Genomic DNA, 19,240 nt, shown 5'->3' with positions numbered 1-19,240 from the left:
TCGTTGTTGTACATAGTGTGGGCAGATCCGGCCTCCCGCCGCACGCCTTGCCACATCCCGACGACCCTAAGGTATAAGTTTCTTTGAAACCATCGTTGCTCTAGCTGCATGTGGATCTTTTTCGATCTGTAGTCGAATCTAGGTCTTGGTTCAAAGAGGAAAGACGGGTTCGGTGGGCTGGAGCATGAATATAGGACGTGGTTCAATGAGGAAAGGAGGGAGGGAAAGTAGTATAGACTGGCTATCCAGCCGCTTTGTTGGTCGAAAAGGGAAAAAGGGGCTAACCCAAAACTGGGGTGTCGGGTAGTTTGTGCAGGACTAGATTTGCTTCCCTCACATCGGAAAAAGGTTGAAGAGAACAAATATGGGACCAACGCAGATATGCTGCTTGTCTACATACTCTACATCACCCATTTATACGTGTGGACGCACGTGGTGCTGGCATGTCCCATACAACTATTTTGTTGTTGTTAATCTAAGAATGCCGCCGGAAAATTGTAGCAATGCCACTGTTAAAAGTAAATTGCATTTTTTAACGAATGTTGTTTTAAGAGAATGTCTCTGTTAATACGAATCAATGCAACCGTTTTAGAAATGCTACTATCCTACTTTGTTTTCCATCAAGATAAGTTAGATGCTTCTTTCTGTCACCATTTGTTTCATCCTTCTTTATCGGCAAGTAATTGTTTCCTTTTTTGCCTCTGTTAAAACAGGGGTATCTATTCAACTTATTGCTATTGCGACATTTTGCTTCGCTACGCGAAACACTTTGCTTAATTTCAGTGCAACTGCACAAAATGAGATTGGATTTTCTATTCGCTTTGGTAGATTCGTATTTTATAATGGTCGTCTCATGAAAGGTCAGTACAGGCCTTCATCCACATGAGTGTGCAGTGTGCTTTGAGATGTTGTGCTACTTGTATTGGTACTGTTTTAAATAAATGTTGAATTGAAGCTATTGTATTGTTGTCTTTCCCCATTAAGTAGTGAACAAAAATGGGACCAACCCAGACATGATGCTTGTTGCTTTGTTACAACAAACTCTGCATCACCCCCTTTATAAGTAGATGGAAGCACATATTGTTGTTGCGCCCACTCTCCCTTGGAACTGTTCATGCTTTTCGTTAATCTAATGCCGCTGGTAAAATTAAGCAACACCACTCTCAAAATTAACTATTGAATCTTATTTCAAAACTGCAACACTTGTTAGAGATTGGCGGGATTACCATTTTTGTGGCCGCATGTTTCATCCTCCTTCATTAGCCAGTAATTGATCCCTTTTTTGCCTCTGTTGAAACAGGGATATCTATTCAACTTGTTGCTATTGCGACATTTTGCTTCGCTACGTGAAACACTTTGTTTTAACAGTGTTTTGTGAAGTTCAACTTGAATGTCACACCGACAACTTTGCTTAATTTTGGTGGAACTACACAAAAGGAGATCGAGATTTCATATATGTGTTGGGATATGTTTCCAGTCTTCCTCGCGAGCTGTTTCAAATCTTGGTCAAGAAAGGTCGGTACCGACTTTCATCCACATGATGCTGCAGTGTGCTTTGAGATGTTGTGCTACTTGTATTGGTACTGTTTTGGATAAATGTTGAATTGAAGCTATTGAAATGTTGTCTTTTACCATTAAGTGAGCAAAAATTGTTCCAACCCATACATGATGCTTGTTTCTTTGTTACAACAAAACTCTGCATCACCCCCTTTATAAGTAGACGGAAGCACATGCTGTTGTTGCGCCACTCTCCCCTGGAACTGTTTATGCTTTTTGTTAATCTAATGCCGCTAGTAAAATTAAGCAATGACACTCTCAGAATTAATTAGCTAACTAATCTTAGTTCAAAACTGCAACACTTGTTAGGGATTGGCGGGATTACCATTTTTGTGGCCGCATGTTTCATCCTCCTTTATTGGCCAGTAATTGATTCCTTTTTTGTCTCTGTTAAAACGAATCAGTCGCATTGTTTTAGGAATGGTACTATCATGCTTTGTAGTTCTTTCTACATGTTTAACCAAGGTATTGTTAAGATAATGACTCTGTTAAAATGAATTAGTCGCATTGTTTTAGGAATGGTACTTTTCTGCTTTGTCGTTCTTTATACATGTTGAAACAAGGCCTCCTTAGGATAATGTCTCAGTCAATATGAATGAATTACACTGATGGAGAATTGCTACTCTCCTGCTTTGTTTCCCATTAAGATAAGGTAGATCAGTAGATGCTTTTCTTTTGTGAGTACAAATCATCAACCGTTATTTCTGAGTAATTGTTTCCCTTATACCTATTGTTTCTTACAGGGATATCAAAATTAAAGCTCGGTTTTATTCCGACTTTGATTTTAGTTGAACTACACAAACAGAGCCAATGTGTCCAAGGCAAACTGCTGCATTACTGGGTCCAGTTGGTCGTTCCACTTTGCAGAAAGAAGCAGTCACTGTTTGTGCTACATTACAGAAGGAATGACTGAGAAGCTTCATAGAGTATGAGTAGACGTTGGTGACATGACTAGTCTACAGAGAGCATCGGCGATTCTACAACATGTGGAGTGCACTGGGCAAAAAGTGCCCAAACAAGTACAAGAAGCCACGACAGGACTCCACGATCATAGGCATTACATATTTTGAATGGGAAAAGCTTGTAAAAGTTTAATCATTGATGTTAGCAAGAAGACGTTAGTTTAATATATTGGAATTAGAAAACCTTGTCAAAATTTGCTAATTGATGTTAGCCATAGGACATGCATTTGATATTTTTGAGTGGGACGCCCTTTGCTGTGAGCAGCGTCGATCGTTTTTTCCTATTCTTGTGTTCAGTTTAGAAGTAAATAGTTACTCTGTTGAGATATTCCTGTGTTAAGAGTTTGTTCTGAATATTGTCTATGTAATGCCAGGCCTTGTGTTTGATTACAAAGTTGAGCTTGGAATGTTGTGGCATGCGACATCACGAGTTGTTCACCGTGCCTCCTGAGAGTAATGCTTCGTATTGTTTTGCATGTCGACCTAATGCCAGTGATTTGCTTGTTAAGAAGATCATCCTCTTCTGTTGTTTCCGTGCTTAAGAAGTTCATCGTCTTATGTTTCATTCATAGCCTATACGACAAGTCGGGTATGTTAGATGTGAAACCATATTATCTACCGACCAACTCATCATCCTAGGCCGTGATTGGATCGTCGTTTTCCAACAAAAAATGCTTGTATAACTGACGCTTGTAAATAAAAGCAGATGGTCTCGGGCGAAGCGCTTGGTTGGTCGATTTTGACTACTAAAATATACACTAGTCTCTCAAATTACACGCGTAACTCGCCGGTTTTACTTACAGACCTCGGGCCCTTGGTTTCATTATGCCTGTATTTTACGTGTTCTTTCCGATAACGAGTAAATTACACTTGTATGTTAATACAGGTGTGAAATAAACCAGAGCTCCCAAGCGCGGCCTTACCGTTTCATGCCGCCTCAGTCTCTCGAAGGTGCTCATAGGTGTCCGATGATCCTGGCTTCCTGAATGAGAAGCGGGCGATGTATCAGATTATCTGTAGGGCCCGCGAGGCCCTCTCCGTCGTCCTTCAAGTTGTTGCGCTCGTCGTGGCACCGAGCATTGTTAACATGGTCAACGAACATGAGGATTCAGGAGATGACTTTGTTTTGACTGGATGACAGTAGGGACCCACTAGGGCCATAGCCGCACGTACGCAAGTGCCTCCTTATTATGTACAACTATATTTTATTTTGCTTCCTCCTGGTTTCCTGACATCACGGTCCCACGCCATTGTCAATCTATGTAGTCAATATAAATGAGAGAATTGCACAAGGTGCGACCGACAGCTGGGACCAAGCAGCTCGAGCAGTATTTGTGTTTTTGAGGCGTGAGCACTGCAGAGCTTTTCTTAGCGATGTTTTCGTTGTTGTTCAGAGGAGAGCAGGGTATTAACTGGGCGGGTTGTGGCCCGTCTAGCCCAGGCCAGATATCCAGCCTAGATATTAATTTTTTTCAAGATGAAAATGGCTAGCCTAGCTATACTTTTTTTGAGGAATACCCACGCAAGGCCAACTTGTTATTCTCCGCCCCGCTGGGCTGCAAATCTTTCCTAGGAGGGATGCATTAGGCTTAACAGGAAAATGGTCTTTAAAAAATAATAAATGGGATGTAATTATAAAAACTGGGCAGTAACTATAAAAAAATGCATGAAACACGAAATTAGTTTCTAAAATATTATTTATGGATTTTGAAAATCTTAATTTTTAATTGTTGCGCGCGCAATGTTTCGTTGGATTTTTACGTAATACCTATTTATATTTAATTTGACTTGAAATTTCGGGATAAAAATATTTCGGATCCCATCAAAATGTGGGAGATTTTATTGAATTCTGTCTTGAACGGTGGGTTGAAATTATTAATCATTGTCCTAGCTAGAAAATGGACTGTACTTTTAACAAACTGTAAATGGGCTATACATTCTTACAAACTAGAAATGGGTTATAAGTTCTCTGCCACACACTTGTGGGCCTACTAAGTTGACGCATTCCCTAAAAAATAAGTTGACACGTATTCCTCTCCGTGTGGGCATCCATTGCCGCGTCTTCCCCGGCTCCGTGTCATCCCCTTCCTAGGCCTTGTCTTCATCCACCGCCGTGGTGCTCTCGGCGCGGCGTGGTCAATGTGGTTAATGACCGACTTCCATCGGAAGAGTACAGTACGTGGAGAGGCTGACAGTTGGGTCCACGGCAGCCGCAAGGAAGTGCCTCCTTATTACGCGCAAAATAATTATTCCTCCACCTGACTGCAGGGACCCACCAAACGGGCCACCGTATTTCGCGAAAAAAAGTTTCCCCCCTGACTGCTAGGACCCACCGGATGGGCCACCGTATTTTGTGAAAAAAACATTCCCCCCTCTATCAGCTCGGATCCACCGGAAGTGCCTCCTTATTACGCACAGAAAAATGAATACTCCCCCTGCTAGCTGGGACCCTCCTTGGTGGGAGGCTGACTTGTGGGCCTACTAATTTGACGGGGACGGAGGGCTTTGTTAACTTAGTCAATATGAACGATTCTAACTCCAGTGACCGTACGATGTCCATCCAATGGCCATAATGCTTCTTCAACCACTTGTCTTCTTGCTCCAGCCGCCCAAAGCAGCGCCGGTCGTGCCGCATGCTCCTGCCTCTCGTGGCCGGTTGTGATGCCGCGGAGGCCTCACCGCCCCTTACTACTCCCACCGCTGGCCCAGGGCATCCCTCTACTCACCCACACCCCCTGTTATTCTGCGGGGACGGCAGCCTCACGCCGCAGCCGAACCAGTGAACCCTCATACTCCTCTCTGCGTGGGCATCCACTGCCACGTCTTCCCCGTCTCCGCGTCTTCCCATTCCTAGGCCTCACCGTCGTCCACCGTCTTGGTGCTCTCAGCGCGGCGTGGTCAATGTGGTCAAAGACCGACTTCCATTGGAAGAGTACTGTACGTGGAGAGACTGACAGCTGGGTCCACGACCACAACCTAGTTTTTTGTGATTTGCCAAGTAAGTCACCTTGTCAGGCCTATTGGGCTGTAAATCTTTCAAGGCGAGGAGAGCTTCATTTGGCTGGCCGAGAAAATGGCCTATCAGTAATGAGAAATGGGTTGTACATTCTTAAAACACATCAAACCGGCAATTAGTTTCAAATTTCTTTTTTTCATTTCGATATTTTAAATTGCATTGATTTTTATGCGTGGACAATTTGTTGGATTTTATATTGATATACATTTATTATTAAAAATAGTTTGAATGTGTCTCGAAATTTCGGGATTAAAAACTGTTCGGACGGCACCGAAATATGCAAAATTTCGTATAATTTTTTAACCGTGGCCACAATATGGGCTGTAATGCTAACAAAAAGAATATGGGCTCCAAAAAAACCTTAAGAATTAGCAAATGGGTTGTAAATTATTAGAAATAATGGCGAAGGGTTGTATGCTGTTTTCCACAGATTTGAGGCTTTCCTAAAAAAAGGTTGACGCACAAGCAGTGATTGTTGGATTTCCATCCAACGGCCGTCGTGCTTCTTCAATCTCTGCTCTTCCTGCTCCAGCCGCTCAAACAAGCCCTGGCGGGACTGCCTGCTCCCTCCTTCCCGCGGCCAGCTGTGCTGCCATGCAGGCCTCACCGCCCCACCGTACTCCCATCATGGCCTAGCCATCCCTCTACTCACCCACACCTGTTGTTATTCTTCGGCAATGGCAGACGAACCAGTAAACCCTCATATAGTCGCACTCCCCTCCGGATGGGAAACAACTGCCGAGTCTTCCCTGCCTCCATCTCGTTCCCTTCCTAGGCCTCGCCGTCGTCCACCGCCCTGGTGCTCTCGGCGCGGCCTGGTCAACATGGTCAACGACCGACATGCATCTGAAGTGGACTGTACATGGACAGGCTGACAACTAGGTCCACGGCAGCAGCAAGGAAGTGCCTCCTTATTACGCGCAAAATAATTATTCCTCCACCTGACAGCGGGGACCCAACGGACAGACCACCATATTTCGCGAAAAAAACATTTCCCCCTGACTGCTGGGACTCAGCAGCTACATCTTCGCACACAAGGAAGTGCGTTCGGGTAAAAAAACAATTCGCCCCCCCCCCCCCCCGACTGCTGGGACCCACCAACTACATCTTCGCACGCAAGGAAGTGCCCGACAGTCGGGACCCACCTGGTCGAAGCGTACATAGCGTTGTCATTCTGGTCGCGAACGTGTACATACATATATACTGGTTGATGTAGAGGCACGCACGTGTCGTAGTAGAGGCGCGTACGTAGCATGTACACATACGTACAGCGGCCAGTGTGCAAGAAAGAAAATACGGCCACGTACGTACATATGGGCGGGGTCTCGAACGCGTACTCGCGCATATATACGTACGGCCAGGGCTCGTGTACATGGCTAGGTCGGAACGGAGAAACAGCGTCGTCGTCGTGTTCATGGGGAGCCAACCGGCTGGGTCAGAACAGAATGTGTCGTCGTGTTCATCGGGAGGGCTTGGACGGAATAGGCGATGGAAACGAGGCCTGGCGTACTGCAGAACAGAGGAAACAACCTTGTGTTCGACCGGCCAGGTTCGAAGCGGGGTCCTGTTCATCGGGAGGGGTCTGGCGTACCGCAAAACGGAGGAAACGGACCTCCTACGGTCGAAACGGGGGGTCCTATTGATCGGGAGGGGTGTGGCGTACCACAAAACAGACGAAAAGGACTTGTGTTGGAGCACTATGGTCGAAACGGGGGTCTTGTTCATCGGGAGGGGTGTGGCGTACCACAAAACGGGACTCCACGGGATACTGTTCATCTCCATCGTTGATCTCCTCCAGCCTCCACGGGCTACTGTTCATCCACCGTCGACCTCCTCCAGCCTCCACCTGCGACTGTTCATCCACGGGCTCCTGTTCATCCAGCTCCACCGCACGCTACTCCACCGGCTACTGTTCAACCACCCCTCTCCACGGGCTCCTGTTCAACCACCCTCCACCGTATACTGTTCATCCAGCCCTCCACGGGGTTGTCCTATTCATCCAGCCCTCCACGGGGTCCTGTTCATCCAGCTCGAACCGGCTCGATCGATCGGGGTCCTGTTCATCCAGAGGCAATGCCACGGGGTCCTGTTCATCCAGCTCAAACCGGCTCGATCGATCGGGGTCCTGTTCATCTAGAGGCAATGCCACGGGGTCCTGTTCATCCACCCCCACCGCTCACTGTTCATCCAACCCCACCGGCAACGCTCACTGTTCATCTAGAGGCAGCATCAATCGGCTTCAGTTAGCAGCAGTAGCGAAGGAATCGCTCGATCGGGTTCAGTCAATAGGCATCGATCGATCGCTCGGGTTCAGTAACGCGTAGCCTGCAGTGCAATCGCTCGGGTTTAGTTAGAGCCCAACGCCTCGCTCGGGTTCAGTTTAGAGCCAACGCCTCGCACACACGCGCGTACGTGTACGAGAGAAACGCGCATCGCTCGGCCCCCAACCACCCACTGTAACTGGGAATTCGCCAAAATTTTCCTCGCCCTCGCTTCTACAATGGTATTTTCCGTCATGGACGGCCCAAAGAATGTCATGCAGCTGCGTCTCCGGCCCACCCAGGACGAAAAGCCCATTTTCTGTCATGATTTTTTGTCATAAAAGTAGGAGCCCACCACATCTATGATTATACCGGGTTTTGTCACAATTATCGTCATAGAAGTGTCATAAGTATGACGGAAAAAAATTCGTTCGGCCCAAAATGTCACGGATGTGTCTTTTTTTCTAGTGCAATCAAAAAATAAATCATGCTCCAACTTCATCACATAACGGTTCACCATACGTGCATGCTACGGGAATCAAAAACTTCAACACATGTATTCCTCAAATTCAAAATTACTCCTCTAGCATGTCTCTAATATTACCACCTTTATATCTCAAAACAATTGTCAAGCATCAAGTTGATCGTAGTATTCATTTCACTTCCTATGATAGTTTTTATTACACCCAACTTAGATGCCCATCATTCTAGGACCAATTTTATAAACATAGCAAATACCATGTTGTTCTAAAATAATCTCCAAATAATATAAGTGAAGCATGAGAGATCAATAATTACTACAAAATAAAACCACTGCCGTGCTCTAAAAAGATATAAGTGAAGCACTAGAGCAAAACTGTCTAGCTCAAAAGATATAAGAGAAGCACATATAGTATTCTAATAAATTCCGAATCATGTGTATCTCTCCCAAAAGGTGTGTATAGCAGGGATGATTTTGGTAAACTAAAAGGCAAAGACTCATATCATACAAGACGCTCCAAGCAAAACACATATCATGTGGTAAATAAAAATATAGCTCCAAGTGAAGTTACCGATAGACGAAGACGAAAGAGGGGATGCCTTCCGGAGCATCCCCAAACTTAGACTTTTGGTTGTCCTTGAATTATCTTGGGATGCCATGGGCATCCCCAAGCTTAGGCTCTTGCCACTCCTTATTCCATAGTCCATCAAAACTTTACCCAAAACTTGAAAACTTCACAACACAAAACTCAACAGGAAATCTCATGAGCTCCGTTAGTGCAAGAAAGAAAAACCACCACTTAAGGTACTATAATGAACTCATTATTTATTTATATTGGTGTTAAACCTACTATATTCTAACTTCTCTATGGTTCATACCCTCCGATATTAGCCATAGATTCATCAAAATAAGCAAACAACACATGAAAAACAGAATCTGTCAAAAACAAAACAGTCTGTAGTAATCTGTAACTTTCGAATACTTATGGAACTCTAAAAATCCTACCAAAATAGGAAGTCCTGGGAGATTTGTCTATTGATCTACTTCAAAAAGAATCAACTCAAAAGCATGTTCCCGTGATTTATTGGATTTATTCTCGTGAGTGCAAAAGTTTCTGTTTTTCAGCAAGATCAAATTAACTTTCACCCAAGATGATCCTATAGGTTCTAGTTGGCACAAACACTAAACTAAACATAAAACCACATCTAAACAGAGGCTAGATGAATTATTTGTTACTAAACAGGAACAAAAGTAAGGACCAAAAATAAAATTGGGTTGCCTCCCAACAAGCGCTATCGTTTAACGCCCCTAGCTAGGCATAAAAGCGAGGATATATCTAAGTATTGCCATCTTTGGCATTCAATTCATAAGTGGCTCTCATAATAGATTCATAAGGTAATTTGATTTTATTTCTAGGAAATTGTTCCATGCCTTTCCTTAATGGAAATTGGAATCTAATATTTCCTTCCTTCATATCAATAATTGCACCAATCATTCTAAGGAAAGGCCTACCAAGAATAATAGGACTTGAAAGATTGCAATCTATATCAAGAACGATAAAATATTCGGGCACATAATTCCTATTTGCAACAATAAGAACATCATTGATCATTCCCATAGGTTTCTTAATGGTGGAATCTGCAAGGTGCAAGTTTAAAGAGCAACCATCAAATTCACGGAAACCTAGCATATCACATAAAGTTTTTAGAATAGTGGAAACACTAGCACCCAAATCACACAAAGCATAGAATTCATGATCTTTTATTTTAATTTTTATTGTAGGTTCCCACTCATCATAAATTTTTCTAGGGATAGAAACTTATAATTCAAGTTTTTCTTCATAAGATTGCATCAAAGCATCAACGATATGTTTAGTAAAAGCTATATTTTGGCTATAAGCACGAGGATAATTCAACACGGATTGCAACAAGGAAATACAATCTATTAAAGAACAATTATCATAATTAAATTCCTTGAAATCCAAAGTAGTGGGTTCATTACTATGTAAAGTTTTAATCTCTCCAATTCCACTTTTACCAATTTTAGCATCAAGATCAAAATACTCCAAATCATTGGAACGCATCTCGTTTCTAAAGAAATTATTATGCTCAAATTGTAAAGTCATAAAGCTTCTAATGTTTAATTCAATCTCTTCTAACCTTTTAAGGTGAAGATCAGCGTTCTTAGGCAAATCCATAAGGGCAAAAAGGCACACGAGAGGCAAGCGAAAAACAGGCAAACAGAAAAGAGAGGGCGAATAAAACGACAAAGGTGAAGTGGGGGAGAGGAAAACGAGAGGCAAATGGCAAATAATGTAATGCGAGGGAGATGAGTTTGTGATGGGTACTTGGTATGTCTTGACTTGAGCGAAGACCTCCCCGGCAACGGCGCCAGAAATCCTTCTTGCTACCTCTTCACTACTAGGGAAAGGCCTATACACAGAACTTTAGCAGTAGCGCATGTTAAAAAAGGGCGCTGCTGCTAGACAGCAGTAGCGCGGGCGAAACAACCGTGTTGCAGAAACATATATAGCAGTAGCGCGTGCCACTGTAAAAGCGCTACTACAAAAATTCCCACCACTAAGCCGATCGGCTACACATAGTGGTAGCACTCTTTTAGAAACAGCGTTGCCGCTAATTTTGTTGTAGCAGTGGGTTTATGTGTAAGGCGCTACTGCTAACGAAAATAATATAAAATGAAAAACAAGTAGAAAAGTAAATGAAAATGAAAGAAATAGAAAAAGGAGACAGGGAAAAATTAAAATGTATAGAAAAATAAATGAAAAAAGGGAAAAGGAGAAAGGAATAGGAGTAGTGCTTTTTAGGAAACGCGATGTAGCTAACTTAGCTATAGCACGTTTCCAGGAACGCGCTACTGTTACGTTTCACTTAAACAACGGTTCCCCCCCCCCCGGCAACCACTTCTTACCCAAATCCCTCACCCTCGCCACCATCTCCCCAATTCACCGTCACCCCACTTCGCCGCCGTCTCCTGCCGGCGTGGACGCCGCCAACCTCACCGTCTCCCCTCGAGGCCGCCGTCATCCTCACCGCCGCCGCCCGAGGCCGCCCTCAGCCTCACCGCCGCCGCCCGAGGCCGCCCTCGACCTCACCGTCGCCGCCCTCCACCTCACCGCCACCCGAGCCCGCCCAGGACCACCGTTGCCCGTGCCCGAGCCCGCCCTCTCCGCCCCTGCCTCCGTCGCCGAGCACCTCCCCGCCACCATCTCTCCCCTCTCTGTAAGTCCCCCACCCCTCCCCCCTACTCCTCTCTCTCTGCATTTTAGAGCAAAAATTAGTAGAGCAAAAGTTAGTTTATAGCAAAAAAATTAGTTTAGAGCAAAGGATGTTAAGTAGTAGATGTTAATGCAAAAATTAGTTTAGAGCAAAAAATTTGGTTTACAGCAAAAGTTAGTTAGGGCAGTAGGGTTTAATTAGGGTAGATGTTGCTTGTAGGTATAGTGATACTAGTAGATGTTAATTAGGTTAGGGCAGTACTGGTACTAGTAGATGTTAATTAGATGTTTTTCAGTTAGGGCAGTAGAGTTTTGCTAGGTTAATTAGGTTAGTAGTGCTGCTAGTAGTAGTGGTACAGTAGGTTAATTAGGTGAAGTTAAATGAATAACCTAAATGAATGAAATTAGTAGTTAACTGATTTTTTTTCCTTTCATCATTATAGAGCACTAAAGTTAACTGAATTTTGTTCTATTAGTAGTTAAATGAATTTTCTTCTACACTTTGTTTTTGAATTAGCTTGTGAAATTTGGACATGTGGTTGCTCGTGTCTATTTGTACATGTGTTGCGGTGTCGAAGAGGGATATTTGAACACTGTTTCCAGGGAATGAAGCTGAGTGGCCTATGTTTTGCCAGAATGTTGATTCATTTCCGTTCCGGCAAATTTCAGGTTCTCGATTTGTCCACTTTTTAGGAAAGGTCATGCCGAAATTTTACGTGAATTTCGGCATGACTTGTGCTACAAACTAGGACATATGGAGTGCCCGAGATTTGCCGCACCGGGAAAGAGTCAACGTTCCTACAAAATAATAGGCCTTTTTATGTCATTATTCATTTTATTAGTTCTGGAATTAATCGACTAGATTTAATCGTAGGAAACATGGCTAGCAACGATGAAGGACAGGGTTCTGGTGATTGCGACGACGTCTACCAGGTGGCAGATGAATTTTTGAGCCTTGCCGACGATCAACCGATGTTGTTGCTAGGCCCACCGGTGGCATCGGGGACTGAGACCGACACGCAGACCGGTGCTGAGACTGAGACCGGTGCTGAGACTCAGATTGGCATCGAGACCGGTGCTGAGACTGAGACCGGCGCTGCCTCGGGGAGCGGAGCCGATGTAGAACCGAAAGCAAAGAGGCAACAGCTTCCTAAAAAACTCAGGACTACTAGACTGGTGGTCACGGAGGTGGACGACGACATTTTTGAGCCAAAGGCGTCCGAGGAAGCACACAGGTGCTACGACAATCAAATAGGCTGCATCGTACGGACAACCGCCACCATCAATGATGAGAAACTACAGAAGATAGATAATATGAGGCCCTCCCTCCTAAAGAAGTTTCACCAGATATTCTTGTTCCCGGGCCGGAATGAAAAGGATTACAAATATCCAGATAAGGACCTGGCAATGAAGAAGATAAACAAACACGCCATGACCAAGTTTAGCGACGCATTGGCCACCTGGAAAACAAGGGTGAAAGCAAGGATCATCAACAAGAAGGAACCCTACTCCGAGATTGTAAAGGATAATCCGACAATCACGGAAGAGCAGTTTCAAATATTCAAGGCGACTTGCGAGGCCGAAGCTGCCCAAAAAAAGTCTAAGTACATGAAGGGGCTTCAAGAGAGGAACATTGGGAGCCACCACCTCGGAAGTTGTGGTTACGGCGGGAAGAGGTCCAAATGGGCCAAGGAGGACGCGGAAGCCGTGAGTCTGGGCATTCCAGACCCCTTGGCGGAGTTCACCGTCCCGCAGGAGCGTGACGTCCTCAGGTCCCGGCACCATTGGGACCCAATGAAGAAGGTTTACGAGACAAACATGGTCACGACGGAATTCATTAGACTGCTGGTAATTTTAGTTTCTGATCAATTCGACTACACACATTAGTCATATTTGTAAATGGTCCTTGTGCCTTTTGCAGAGAGAGCAGCACATGATTGCGGCCGAAAGCGACTCGCCGTCTGAGGCATTGGCGAGGCCCAAGTGGGACACTTCATTCAACCGGGCGTTGAACATATTGAAACGACTCCCGGTGGAGACTCGACCGTCGTATGGACGCATGCACGGTGTCGGAGATGGCGCCACGTGGAAGAAGTACTACCATGAGACCATGGAGGAGAGAAAGGAAAGACGGAGGTTAACTGAAGAAAACATTGACAAGAAGGTTGAGATTGCGGTTGAGAAGAAATCATCTCAGACAGTCGCAACAGCGGTAGCTGCCGTAAAACGGGTGGTTGTAGATATGTCTACATCCTTGGTTTTGACCGTTTTCAATTGGACCAGGCAAAATGCAACAGACTTTCCCCTTGCTGACTTCTTGGGGAACGTTGCACCAGCACCTGCTCCCACACCGGCTCCTGCACCTTCTCCCGCACAGGCTCCCGCACCGGCTCCGACACCGGACGTGCCCGGCGGTGCTTCGTCTTTGGCTGAGCTCGATGCCCTCGCGGTATCTGTGACACCGGCCCCTTCAATAAATGTATAATCTCCAGTTTTCGTTGCCTTTCAGATGTCTCACATCGCAGACTTTTCATTGTAGGCCGATGAAACCCCGTGCACCATATTGTACACCATCAGCGACCAGAAGGTGGACGTGGGGAAGGCGACGATAATGGAGCCGAAGGAACCATTTTACCATAGCCGGCCGATCCCCCCGAATGTCTTCAAGGTTTCCGTGGCCAGTGTCAAACCGGGCCACGAGAATTTGCCTCCTCTGATACTAGTGGGGGATGACGATGAGACCCCACAGCGGCTTGGTGATTGTTGCAATGGGTGGGTCCTCTGGTGGCCGAAGAGTCTACTTCGTCTGGAGGCGGCCGGGAGCACACCCACGAGCATGCAGCAACAAGGTATGAACATCAACACACCACCTACCCAATTAGCATTGGGTGTCGGGTTGGGTGATAGCGCATGGGGTAAGGAAGAGGCTCCATTAGTCGCTGATGACGTCGCCATGGATGAGGATGAGGATGATGATGGCACTCAACAGTATGTCTATACTGGCGCCTACTCAGGGTTTAAGCGTCATGAGTCGGTGCCCAAATTGCCGTCTCCGGAGGCTGAACGTATTATGGACAACCTTCCGGTAGTAAAGAAGTTTAGGAAGAGAGCGAGGAAAGGCAAAAAAGTTGATTCTATGATCCAGCCGCCTCAGCAGCCTCGACTTCAGGAGCGTATAGATATCCCCGATGCGGATAAATGGCATATCCCCGGTCAACCAATCCTACTTGCAAGAGCGCTAGGGGCTAGATACGGTGATCTAAGGAGACTTTATGACAATGTGTTGCGGATAGAGAAAGGCCTCATCGCCTCGAAAGATCCAGGATACCCACTCTACGTGGTTAAAGTTCCGCGGCAATTGTCGTACGTCGACTGGTTCCCCGTGGATAAGTTCTTCCTTCGGTTCGATTACATATTCGACATGTTTCATGTGGAGAAGCTGGATTTTATGTTTGTCCGCCTTTATGCCTTGCACATGAACTACATCATCGGGCTTAAGCAGATACCTTATATCTGTGTCGCTGACCTGTACTACATGCACGAGGCTTTCTTGGGAGTCTGCACAAAGCACCATGAATACGCGAGGGAATACATCGTCAGTTTCATGCTCACCAATAAGGACAAGGAGGCGATTCTCGTGCCTTACCATCCCGTGTAAGTCATCCACGCGGATATCCTTCCTTTGATTTCAATCATTCATTTGCACGGTGGAGGCTAATTAATTTGAGGTGTACTTATTTTGCGCAGCGGCGGGCGTGCCGTCCTCATCATCCTCTACCCCTGATACTCCCACGCTCTTTACTTGGACTCGTCGAAGAACATTCACAAAAAGGATTAAACCCACATCAAGGATGTTCTCAACAGTGCTATGTTTTACTACCAATCACTGGGTGGAGAGGTCAGGGACAAGAAGAAAAGGGGCGGCAGGATCGCCTTCAGCCATAGGACCGACTTCTGCTGCATCTAGCAACCGAGTGATTCTCTTAATGATGGATTCTATGTCCTACACCACATGCTGTAGTACAGACGGGATCACCAGAACCTTCGCATGTCACCTAGGTCCGGCGATGCCCATATTCTGCAATGGGCAAAGAACGTAGGAGATATCGAGGATCATCGACTTCAAGCTGAGTTCTATCACATCCAGCGCGAACTTGCCCAAATCATCATGAAGGAGGTCGTCGGAAAAACAGGGATGTTCTACGAAGAAGGAAAATGTCGCGGGAAGAGGTCCGAACATGGGTAGCCTCTCAGCGTCTCGACATGAAGCCTTTCACTAAGCTCGGGGACTATCTCCCTGACATCGATGGATGGCATGACATGTTGGAGTGATTGTCGATATATGACAATGTGTCCGTTTAGTCCATACTTTTTGTATGACAAAACTTTGAGTTATGCGCGGCGAAACTTTATTTGTGATGTAATTAAACCATCCTCCTCCTCGACTAGCAAAGATCATTCTAGTTAGGGCATTTTGGGTACAATGAACTTTGTTATTTATGCTTATGATATGTTGTTTCTATTTTTGCCAAGTCTGTCTCTTTCTGTTCCTCAACTATATATGTTGCATATCATCGACTCATGTGATGATGCAGGTGCATAGATCATCGATGGCAAAGAAGTGCTATGCCAGGAGTATATATACGACGAGTGGCCAGAGTGTCAGGCCCAGGTGTACCGGTTTCTGGTTTCCGAGCGACTGGCAGTAGTTAGTTTAGGTTCACGCTAATGCGAGAGAAGGATACGAACTCATGTATTGCATAGTTCCGCTCTCACTCAAAGTGATAGCTCTTCTCGCGTATATCATTGTTTAGATGGATGACGATGTATTTGCATGTAATCGAGACTTGTATCACTATTTTCGAGATGATGACGAGAGACCACTTTGTGTTGGATGATGATTATGATGATGACATGATTTGATGAGACTAGTTGTATTTATATGCTATGATTACTTTTGTATGTGTATGATATGCTAAAGATTATTGTATAAAGCCTATTCAATTACAAAACAAATATGCAAAAAAAACTAATAAAACTAGTAGTAGCGATGGGCAAAAGTTAGCAGTAGCGCTGCCCTGTAAAAAGCGCTGCAGATAATATCAGTAGCGCTCTTCACTGAAGCGCGCTACAACTATCCATGTATAGCAGTAGCGTGGGATGGCAGGCGCTACTGCTCCACGTTAGCTGTAGCGCCTTATCAGTAGAACATCGCCCCGCGCTACAGATAGGCCTAAAACCCTGATACATCTCCGCCGTATCTATAATTTTTTATTGTTCCATGCCAATATTCTACAACTTTCATATACATTTGGCAACTTTTTATACTATTTTTGGGACTAACATATTGATCCAGTGCCCAGTGCCAGTTCCTGTCTGTTGCATGTTTTATGTTTCGCAGAAAACCAATATCAAACGGAGTCCAAACGGGATAAAAACGGACGGAGAATTATTTTGGAATATTTGGGATTTTCCGGAGGAAGAATCAACGCGAAACGGTGTCCAAGGTGGCCACGAGATAGGGGGCGTGCCCCAGGGAGGCAGGCGCGCCCTGGCCTCTCGTGGGCCACCCGTAAGGCGGTTGATGCCCTTCTTTTGCCGCAAGAAAGCTAATTTTACAAGAAAAATCTGGGCGAAAGATTCACCCCGATCGAGTTACGGATCTCCGAATATTAAAGAAACGGTGAAGGGGTAGAATCTGGGAATGCAGAAACAGAGAGATAGATCCAATCTCGGAGGGGCTCTCGCCCCTCCCAAGCCATGGGAGCCAAGGACCAGAGGGGAAACCCTTCTCCCATCTAGGGAGAAGGTCAAGGAAGAAGAAGAAGAAGGGGGGCTCTCTCCCCCTTGCTTCCGGTGGCGCAGGAACGCCGTCGGGGGCCATCATCATCACCGCGATCTTCACCAACACCTCCGCCGTCTTCACCAACATCTCCATCACCTTCCCCATTCTATCTACAGCGGTCCACTCTCCCGCATCCCGCTGTACCCTCTACTTGAACATGGTGATTTATGCTTCATATTATTATCCAATGGTGTGTTGCCATCCTATGATGTCTGAGTAGATTTTCGTTGTCCTATCGGTGATTGATGAATTGCTATGATTGATTTGAGTTGCATGTTTTATTATTGGTGATGTCCTATGGTGCCCTCCGTGTCGCGCAAGCGTGAGGGATCCCCGCTGTAGGGTTTGCAATATGCTTATGATTTGCTTATGGTGGGTGGCGTGAGTGACAGAAGCACAGACCCGAGTAAGTAGGTTGTTTGCGTATGGGATAAAAGGGGACTTGATGCTTTAATACTATGGTTGGGTTTACCTTAATGAATCTTTAGTAGTTGCGGATGCTTGGTAGAGTTCCAATCATAAGTGCATATAATCCAAGAAGAGAAAGTATGTTAGCTTATGCCTCTCCCTCAAATAAAATTGCAATAGTGATTACCGGTCTAGTAACATAGTCAATTGCTTAGGGACAATTTCACAACTCCTACCACCACTTTTCCACACTCGCTATATTTAATTTGTTGCTTCTTTATCTAAACAGCCCCTAGTTTATATTTACGTGCTCTTTATTATCTTGCAAACCTATCCTATCACACCTACAAAGTACTTCTAGTTTCATACTTGTTCTAGGTAAAGCGAACACTAAGCATGCGTAGAGCCGTATCAGTGGTAGATAGGACTTGAGAGAATATTTGTTCTACCTTTAGCTCCTCGTTGGGTTCGGCACTCTTACTTATCGAAAGAGGCTACAACTATCTCATATACTTGTGGGTCATCAAACCCACACAGCTGCTAGGGTTTTCCCTAGTAGTGCTTGAGCATGCGTTGGTTTTTCCCTTGAAGAGGAAAGGGTGATGCAGCAAAGTAGCATAAGTATTTCCCTTGGTTTTTGAGTACCAAGGTATCAATCCAGTAGGAGGCTCCTCACAAGTCCCTCGCACCTACACAAACAAACAAGAACCTCGCAACCAACGCGATAAAGGGGTTGTCAATCCCTTCACGACCACTTGCGAAAGTAAGATCTGATAGAGATAATATGATAAGATAAATATTTTTAGTATTTTTATGATATAGATTGAAAAGTAAAGATTGCAAAATAAAGTAGACTGAAACTTATATGAGAGAGAATAGACCCGAGGGCCATAGGTTTTACTAGTGGCTTCTCTCAAGATAGCATAATTATTACGGTGGGTGAACAAATTACTGTCGAGCAATTGATAGAAAAGTGCATAGTGATGAGAATATCTAGGCATGATTATGTATATAGGCATCACGTCCGCAACAAGTAGACCGACTCCTGCCTGCATCTACTACTATTACTCCACACATCGACCGCTATCCAGCATGCATCTAGAGTATTAAGTTCATAAGAACAGAGTAACGCATTAAGCAAGATGACATGATGTAGAGGGATAAACTCAAGCAATATGATATAAACCCCATCTTTTATCCTCGATGGCAACAATACAATATGAGCCTTGCTGCCCCTGCTGTCACTAGGAAAGGACACTGCAAGATTGAATCCAAAGCTAAGCACTTCTCCCATTGCAAGAAAGATCAATCTAGTAGGCCAAACCAAAATGATAATTCGAAGAGACTTACAAAGATAACCAATCATACATAAAAGAATTCAGAGGAGATTCAAATATTTCTCATAGATAAACTTGATCATAAACCCACAATTCATCGAATCTCGACAAACACACCGCAAAAAGAGTTACATCGAA

Source organism: Triticum aestivum, chromosome 5B (assembly GCF_018294505.1).
Source record: "Triticum aestivum cultivar Chinese Spring chromosome 5B, IWGSC CS RefSeq v2.1, whole genome shotgun sequence".
Lineage (NCBI taxonomy): Eukaryota > Viridiplantae > Streptophyta > Magnoliopsida > Poales > Poaceae > Triticum > Triticum aestivum.
The sequence above is the reverse complement of the archived record's forward strand: the minus strand, read 5'-3'. Positions refer to the sequence as shown.